An 8,954-nucleotide genomic window follows, 5' to 3' on the forward strand; every position below is an offset into this window, starting at 1 on the left:
TAAATCAAAGAAGGGGAAAGTTAATCTTGAGTGTTTAGGGGAACTCTGTAAAAATAAACCCATGGTTGGGATAGTGTCTGGCCCCCCTCTGGGTATAGCTGCCTTCTCTGGACCCTTCCACTCTCTGAAGATAATGTTTAGCATGTTCTGGAGAAATGGCAGCCCTGTCGGAGGGGTGATAAAGAAACGGCTGTATGCATACAGCGTTCCTTTCCCCACCTAGGGAGCATTCGTATCTCTCAGGTCCAGGTTCTGCAAGAGATGGCTGTGACCTCCGCAATAATCTCTTTTCTCTGAAATGTCACAATTATGTTCCACTCAGGCTCATCATTGTCTGAGCCACCCAGGCCCTCCGCAGCCCCCAGTGGATGGGCCTATGGACCAGGGGTGGGGACCTGAGGTAATGGACAAGGCAGAGGCAGCTGAGCATCAACAGCAGCATTCACAGTCTCAGTGATGAGGGCCTTCTACTCTGCTGCTGAAACAGTGATGGACACCGAAGGTTGAGTGGGTGCCATAGTGCTAGGAGGGCACATAGGTGCCACTCTATGAGTTGGGGGTGGATGGTGATGTCTGTAAGAAGGCGATCTACTCAAGGATCTCACCCACTCTCTGCTCCTCCCCCTTCTTCTGGAGAGGGACCTGGAGTGTCTTCTACTACTATGCTGCATTACTACACTGGAGCAAGCCAGACACAACCATCATTTAGGAGCACTCACCTGTTTAAAACGGGAAAGGAGGCTCCACATCAGTTCAGGGAGGTCCTCCTGTCACTCCAGAAAAGCCACCAGCCTTCTCAGTCCCTCAGCGTCGTCCCTCCTGATCGGGGGCGTGTGAAGGAGGAGCTGCCACCCAGACAGACGTGCAGTGGGCTGTGGCACCTGTCATCAATAGGAGAAGCATTATTCAGCCCTTAAGCCACTCTTTCCAGAGAGCGAGGGCAGAAGAGGGAAGTCCACAGCGGGCCATGGAGTTCCTCCTCAAGGTTGGTGCTAATGAAGGGGGAGCCGGAGACCTTCCTGGTAGAAGAGTCAGTAACGGGCCTACTACGGTGCAGCCAGTTTGGATACATTTTCTTACTGTAGCATGACATTTTTCACAGCATCTAGGGTACAGCAAACATGATAAGTGTTATTACAGGGCTAGACTGGCCTACATTGGTGCAGCCAGTCTATACATGCTTCCTTACTGTGGCATGGCATTTGTTACTGAGCATCAAGTGAAAACAGACATGATGAACATTTTCATGTGGACAGACTACCCTGCATTTGGGCAGCCTTTCTGGCTACATTTTCTTTTTGTGGCATGGGATTTGTTTACTGGCATCAAGGGTAAAGTCATGATGGGTGTTCGTACACGGCAGACTGGCCTAAATTGGTGCAGGGAGTCAGGGCATGTTTTCTTAGTGTGAAATGGCATTTTTACTTACAAAGCTAGTAGGAGTATGTTCTTACATGGGGATAATGGTATATATTGGCAGAGCCAGCATGAATATGTTTTATTATACTATCATTAACGATGTTGTGCACAAAGCAAACATGAGTATGTTCTGATATTCGAAGGCTGGCATATATTGGTGGAGTCAGCATGGCTATGTATTGGCACAGCCAGTGGAGTCCGCATGGATATGTATCGGCGCAGCCAGCAGGAACATGTTTTTTATATTGGCATATATTGTGAAAAAGGCATCATGAAAATGCTTTGGGAAATGCTCCTGTGCACTGTTGGTGACTTGAATCTATGAGATTTTTTCGTGAGCTATCCTAAAAAAACTGATTGCAAACTTTGTGGCCTTTTACCCAATTCTTCACAGAGAGGCAGCATTTTAAACGTGTTTTTCGGGCTATCTAGCTACGCACAGCTGATCCTGATTATTTGTGGGAAACATTTATGCTCCTCCAATTAAAAAATTCACCAGACACCACTGCCAAAATGACTTCTTTAGAGAGGAGGGGTCCTCCTTCGACACAAATGCCCATTTCCAAGGCATCCTGCTTCACTTTGTGCATCCCAAGTATCACCTGCACCTCCTTGTTCTTGCCTGAGAGGAGACATATGTATCTCGTTTGGACCCAAATATCGCCAATGCCAACTCCAAAAATCCCCACTTTGGCCTCTTCAGTTCCCTGGAGCTGCTCTCGCTTGGCAGATTGCTTTGGTTTGGCCTCTTGAGTTCCCTGGAGCTGCTCTCTCTTGGCAGATTGCTTTGGTTTGGCCTCTTGAGTTCCCTGGAGATGCTCTCGCTTGGCAGATTGCTTTGGTTTGGCCTCTTGAGTTCCCTGGAGCTGCTCTCTCTTGGCAGATTGCTTTGGTTTGGCCTCTTGAGTTCCCTGGAGCTGCTCTCGCTTGGCCGATTGCTTTGGTTTGGCCCCTTGAGTTCCCTGGAGCTGCTCTCTCTTGGCAGATTGCTTTGGTTTGGCCCCTTGAGTTCCCTGGGGCTGCTGTTGCTTGGCAGATTGCTTTGGTTTGGCCTCTTCGGTTCCCTGGAGCTGCTCTCGCTTGGCAGATTGCTTTGGTTTTGAGTTCCCTGGAGCTGCTCTCGCTTGGCAGATTGCTTTGGTTTGGCCCCTTGAGTTCCCTGGGGCTGCCATCGCTTGGCAGATTGCTTTGGTTTGGCCTCTTCAGTTCCCTGGAGCTGCTCTCGTCTGGCAGATTGCTTTGGTTTGGCCTCTTGAGTTCCCTGGCGCTGCTCTCGCTTGGCAGATTGCTTTGTTTGGCCTCTTGAGTTCCCTGGAGCTGCTCTCGCTTGGAAGATTGCTTTGGTTTGGCCTCTTGAGTTCCCTGCACTGCACCATTCACCAAAGGAAATATCCATTTGCATATCAGCCTGGTCCCACCCACAAGGGCAGTCCAGCATGGAAAGGCAATTCTCCTCTAAACACGAGTACCATCAGCAACCCCAAGCATGTGCTTTGGCCTTGTTGGGCCTCATCACTTAGGAGAAGATGAGTCACGCTAAGGTGCAGTGAGCAAGGGGTCCACGTCTAGATTACCCTTCGTGACTTATGAGGAAACCCCAAGTCTTCCAAAAATACAAAATCATGAGAGTCCCCCTACTGAGAACGAACGTGGTTCAAGTAACCTGTTCTATGGAATGTATTCCGCTCAGGGGCGTCTACAACCCGTGCAGAGAACACTGGCCCCCTCCATCCTACAGTTCAGGAAGAACCTGAAGACCCTACTCTGTAAAGAACATCTTGCCAATCGCAGATTGCTCCACTCAACCCTACTTCTCCCAACGTGGAGCCCCTACTGCCCCTGCTCTTCCTACCCATTACAGCTCCCCTGCCACCTCCACACCCTACGTGTAACCCCTGGGGTGTGTCCCCTCTGTACAGCGCTCAGCTGCTTCCCAGCTAGGGTTACGCTCTGTCCCTGCTCCGCCTACCTATTCCAGCTCCTCTGCCACCTCGGCACCCTACGTGGAACCCCTGGGGTGCGTCCCCTCTGTACAGCTCTCAGCTGCTTCCCAGCTAGGGTTACGCTCTGCCCCTGCTCTTCCAACCCATTCCAGCACCTCTGCCGCCTCCACACCCTACGTGTAACCCCTGGGGTGTGTCCCCTCTGTACAGCGCTCTGCTGCTTCCCAGCTAGGGTTATGCTCTGCCCCTGCTCTTCCTATCTATTCCAGCTCCTCTGCCACCTCGGCACCCTACGTGTAACCCCCAGGGTTCGTCCCCTCTGTACAGCGCTCTGCTGCTTCCCAGCTAGGGTTACGCTCTGCCCCTGCTCTTCCTATCTATTCCAGTTCCTCTGCGGCCTTGGCACCCTACGTGGAACCCTTGCGGTGCGTCCCCTCTGTACAGCGCTCTGCTGCTTCCCAGCTAGGGTTACGCTCTGCCCCTGCTCCTCCTACCCATTCCAGCTCCTCTGCCGCCTCTGCACCCTACGTGTAACCCCTCGGGTGTGTCCCCACTGTACAGCGCTCTGCTGCTTCCCAGCTAGGGTTACTCTCTGCCCCTGCTCCTCCTAACCATTCCAGCTCCTCTGCCGCCTCGGCACCCTACGTGTAACTCCTGGGGTGCATCCCCTCTGTACAGCGCTCCATTGCTTCCCAGCTAGGGTTATGCTCTGCCCCTGCTCTTCCTACCCATTCCAGCTCCTCTGCCACCTCCACACCCTACGTGTAACCCCTGGGGTGTGTCCCCTCTGTACAGAGCTCAGCTGCTTCCCAGCTAGGGTTACGCTCTGCCCCTGCTCCTCCTACCCATTCCAGCTCCTCTGCCGCCTCGGCACCCTACGTGTAACTCCTGGGGTGCATCCCCCCTGTACAGCGCTCCGCTGCTTCCCAGCTAGGGTTACGCTCTGCCCCTGCTCCTCCTACCCATTCCAGCTCCTCTGCCACCTCTGCAGGACTCTCAAACTTAGGTGTGTTCTTCTCCTGTTAAAACTTAAGCACCTGTCTTCTTGTCCAATTGTCAACTTGTCTCATCTCCCTCTTTCTCGTCTGCTTGCACCCTGCCCTGTGTCCTTCCCCCAGTGTTCTCCCCTACCCTTCCCCACTCCTTACTCTTCTCTCCTCTCCTCTCCCTACTCTATGGTGCTCTCTGTCTCTCCTAACTTTTCTAACTGCTTCTCCATCGACTATCCTGACCTCCTCACTAAATCTGGTAGGAAGAAGTTTAAAAAGGACATCCTGGTCTCCAACCCAGGCCTCCCTATCGCTGACACCTATACCAGTGCCTCCTCCAGGCAAACTTTCACCGACATCCTCTTTGTCGTTACCTCGCCAGACCTATGGACTCTACATATGGTCTCTGTGCTTTCTCCCTTCTCTTCCTCTCCCATTAATGGTGTCACCCGGTGGGAGGCCCTCTTGGCCTCCTTCCACTCCTCCTCGGTCATCATTAATGTTTACTTGAATGGTACTGTCTTTGTCAAAGGCCCTCAAGCCAACCTTGTCCTCTTCGATAGATGCTTCCTGCGCCTCATCAATTTCCTTTCTTCTCCTGCTGTCCCCTCTCTCCCCTCCACGGCTTCCTCGCCTACCCCTGCTGTCTTCTGCTTGGCTACCTTGCCCTCTCCTGCTTCCTCTTCTGTCCCCCCTCGGGATGCTTCTACACCTCCGCAGGGTGTACCTCTGATTTGTACCCCTCTCCGGAAGACTTTCAAGGATGGCAAACTTCTCCACATTGCCACTCTAAACTCTTGCTCAGCTGTCAAACACTCCTCTGACATCTGCCGCCTCCTGGAGGAACTTGACTTCGATGTCCTCGGTCTCACCGAGACATGGTTCACGGCCAGCTCTGTCACGAGCTTTGACACTCTCTTCCCTGATGGCTATGAGATCCTCTCTGTGGCCAGATCCAACCGCTCCGGAGGGGGTGTAGCCCTGATCTTCCCTGAGTGGATTCCTGCTTCTGTCATTCCTACGCAGGACTACTCTTTTGAATGCCTCGTCTGCAGGCTCTCTCTCTCTCCTTGCCATTCCCTTGCAGTGGCTACCATCTATCGGCCACCTGGTCAGATCTCCTCCTTCCTCTCTGAGTGGGCGGACCTCTCCTCTTCCTTCCTGGTCTCAACCACTCAACTCCTCCTTCTTGGAGACTTCAACGTCCACCTGGATGCTTTTTGTCCTTCCACTGGACTCTTTTGTGACCTCTGTGACTCTCTCTCACTCACTCTCTATTCTCCCCTCTGGCTCAACTCTGCAGGGCACACTCTGGATGTTCTGATCTCTTCAGACCTTCCCCCTTCGATCCCTGTCACCACTCATCTCTCCTGGAGTGATCACTTTCTCCTTTCCTCCCATCTCACCCTCTCTACCCCTCATGCCAAGCCAACTCCAGCACTGCCACCTACCTTCTCGGTTATCCGACCCATGAAGCGTGTGTCAGTTGAGGCTTTCACCGCCACTTTCTCACCCCCACCCCTCCCCCCTTGGCTGACTCACACCCTGACACAGCCCTTTCCATGCTCCACTCTGCTATATCTGATACTCTCGATGTTCTTGCCCCTGTCATGAAGATCCGCTTGAAGCCCAAAGCCAAGTGCAACTCTTGGTACGACTCAGACCTCGTCACCCTTAAACGTAAGACGCCTGCTCCAAAGGCAATACCGGCTCTCCGTCCGCACCAAGAAGAGAGCCTGCATCCAAGCCCAGGTCTCCGCGGCATGGAACAAAATGGCCCAACTCTTTAAAATAAATCTGCAAGGAGCTGGCCAATCCTGATGCAGTCTCTACCTCTCCTGTCCCCTCCCAGGCCCTCTGCACGGCCCTACCTTCTCATTTCATCTCTAAAACTCAGGACATCCTGTCCTCTCTGTTCCTTTCCTCCGCTTGCCTTCTACTCCCTGCTCTTCTTTTGGCCCGTCTTCGTTTTTCCTCTCCTCCCTCCTTCTCTTTCTTTTCCCTGTTCTCCTCAGACAAGGTTTCTAGACAAGGCTGATCTATGAAAGTCTCGTCAAAACAGGTTCACCCCTGTTCCTCCAAAACCATCAAGGACCACATTGACACCCTGCTCTGGCTGACTTCTGCAACCACTCATTTGCCACTGGAGTCTTCCCCCTCCCCCCGGAAGCACTTCCTTGTGCACCCTCTACTTAAGAAACCCTCTGCCGACTCTTCCTGCCCAGCTAACTATTGTCCAATCTCCATCACTCCTTTCGTAGGCAAACTCCTGGAAAAGCTGGCCATCTCCCAGCTTAATATTCACTCTGAATCTGTTGGTTGTCTCCACGACCATCAGTCTGGCTTCAGAGCTGCCAGAAGCACGGAAACTGCTCTCCTGAACATCTGTGAAGACCTGCTCTCCAACCTTGATTCCAACTTCCCTGTGTCCTCATCTTAGTTGATCTCTCTTCTGCCTATGACACGGTCAACCATGCCATCCTGCTCAACCGTCTCTGTGATAACCTGGGTATCACCAATCAGGCCCTGGCTTGGCTGACCTCCTTCCTCTCCGATCTTCCCTCCCAGGTCCAACTTGGGTCCTTCCTCTCCTCCATCTCCATCTCTACCTGTGGCGTTCCCCAGGGGTCTAACCTCTCTCCCTGGCTGTTCAAACAATACCTGGCACTTCTCGCCCACTGCATTGCAGCTCTCTGCCCCAACTTTCAGTGCTATGCGGATGACACTCAACTCATTTTTAGGCTCCCTTCTGCCACCTCTTCTCCCTCTCTCATTTCTGATTATCTGTCCGCCATCCAGGAGTGATGCGCCACCAATGATCTCTGCCTTAATGCCAGTAAGACTGAGATTCTCCTCATCGGCACACCTGCTCCCTCCTTTCCTGTCGCTCTCTGGCCGGCCTCTCTTGGCCCTCTTCCTGCTCCCACCTGTGAGGCTAAAAACCTCAGGGTCATCTTCGACTCCACACTTTCCTTCTCTCCTCACATCTCTGACGTCTCTAAGAAGTCACACTACCAGCTGTACCTCCTCAGAGGTATTCTTCCTTTCATCTCCTTCTCCCAGAAGCTCACTGTCTCCAGAGCTCTGGTTCTCTCTAGGCTGGACTACTGCAACAGCCTCTTTCTTAATCTGCCTGCCTCTACTCTCCGCCCTCTGCAACTCATAGAAAACAGGACTGCGAGACTTATCCTTGGCCTCAAGCCCAGGGATCGTATCTCTCCAGGACTGAAATCTCTTCACTAGCTCCCAGTGGCGGCGAGGATTAAGTTCAAAACCAATATTAGCAGGTTGTTGGGTGGTTTAACGCCGACCTACACAGTCTGCGACCCGATGATAGATTCTCATACGTCAATGTACTTGTCGCATTTGGCAGGAGAGATAGAGGTACACACCCCCACCTCTAAGATATGATAATATGATAGTGTGACTCTCCTTCGTACAAAATGCGCCAAACTTAGTTAGAGTTGGTTTCTAAATTTAAGATTTATTTGTAAGTGCCCTTCATGGTAACACGTGTTTCGGCAACACACGGGTGTCTTTTTCAAACCAGGGCTATTGAGTCAATTGTCAAAATAAAACATGTATATTGTTAAATGTGCCAATTTCATGATCAATATGTAAAAGAATAATCAACAATGTGCATTAAATTTTCATATTTTGCCAATACAATTGTTATAATTATCACAAATGTGTTTATAGGCAGAGAAGAAACATGGGGATGGGTTAAGGGGAGGATAATTAGGGTAAAAAATGCACACAGAGAAAAAACAAATGAAAAATCAGAATTAATGATATAAACGCAAAAACCTTCTAGTGATATTGTTTTTATCTAATGGTTGTTACTAACATGGTTGCGTGAGCTTTGATCTATGCGCTGTTAACAATTCTTGAAATTCATATAACTCAACGTTCAATTATTGCGACTGACATTATAGATTTTTCGTGTCCCGTGAGACACAGGGTACAAATTGCCCTTACTCAGAACAAAATACAATACTTAGAACACTTATTCTGCACCTTTAGCTATTTGGTTCTGATAATGTTACCTGTTTGCTTGATGCTAGATAATGTATACATTGCCGTCTGTTCCGAAATAGTACTCGGGGTAAATCCCTGAAAAACATGATTCGGATTACCTGATGATATGCCTGGATTGTTTGTGACTTGCTATAAAGTGCTGGCTGACATTTTTGCTTATTCCTTTCTTACTTTAGTATATCATGCATACCTTGTTTACTTTACTTTAACAACGGCTATACAGTTTCTGATTTCTATTAGAAGAGATGCTATTGTTTTTTTTTGCATGCATGTTGAGCGAATCGGACACACAACTGAGGCGGCTGACTAATCGCATCGAAACTTACATGTTTGACGCGTTTGTGTAAACGTATTCTCGCGTATCATACTGCCAAGCAGTGTACAGCATCATAAGCTCTTTGGCTTACTTGTGCAAATGGGGAACGAACGAAACGGAGAAAGAAGAAACGCTTACCGCGCAGGTGCGGGCGTCTACGCCTTCTGGATCAACCTGCATCCTCTCGGTTTCGCTGCTTTTGAGAGAATGGGGAGTTCGTGTTGTCGGCAGGTGTCATGGCAACGCGTA

General features: G+C 50.6%; 1 protein-coding gene across 1 annotated transcript in view; it reads right to left on the bottom strand.

Annotated features, from left to right (window-relative positions):
- The window catches only part of LOC138521882 (E3 ubiquitin-protein ligase TRIM39-like), a 204,988-nt gene extending 196,537 nt beyond the window's left edge, over nucleotides 1-8,451 (bottom strand). The window contains exon 1 of the mRNA XM_069635043.1: nucleotides 8,398-8,451. The gene's annotated coding sequence lies outside the window, so the exon portion shown is untranslated. The remainder of the gene's footprint in view (nucleotides 1-8,397) is intronic.
- Between the last annotated feature and the right edge of the window lie 503 nt (nucleotides 8,452-8,954).

The sequence above is a fragment of the Ambystoma mexicanum genome, chromosome 13 (assembly GCF_040938575.1).
Source record: "Ambystoma mexicanum isolate Mex_15411 chromosome 13, UKY_AmexF1_1, whole genome shotgun sequence".
Classification (NCBI taxonomy): domain Eukaryota; kingdom Metazoa; phylum Chordata; class Amphibia; order Caudata; family Ambystomatidae; genus Ambystoma; species Ambystoma mexicanum.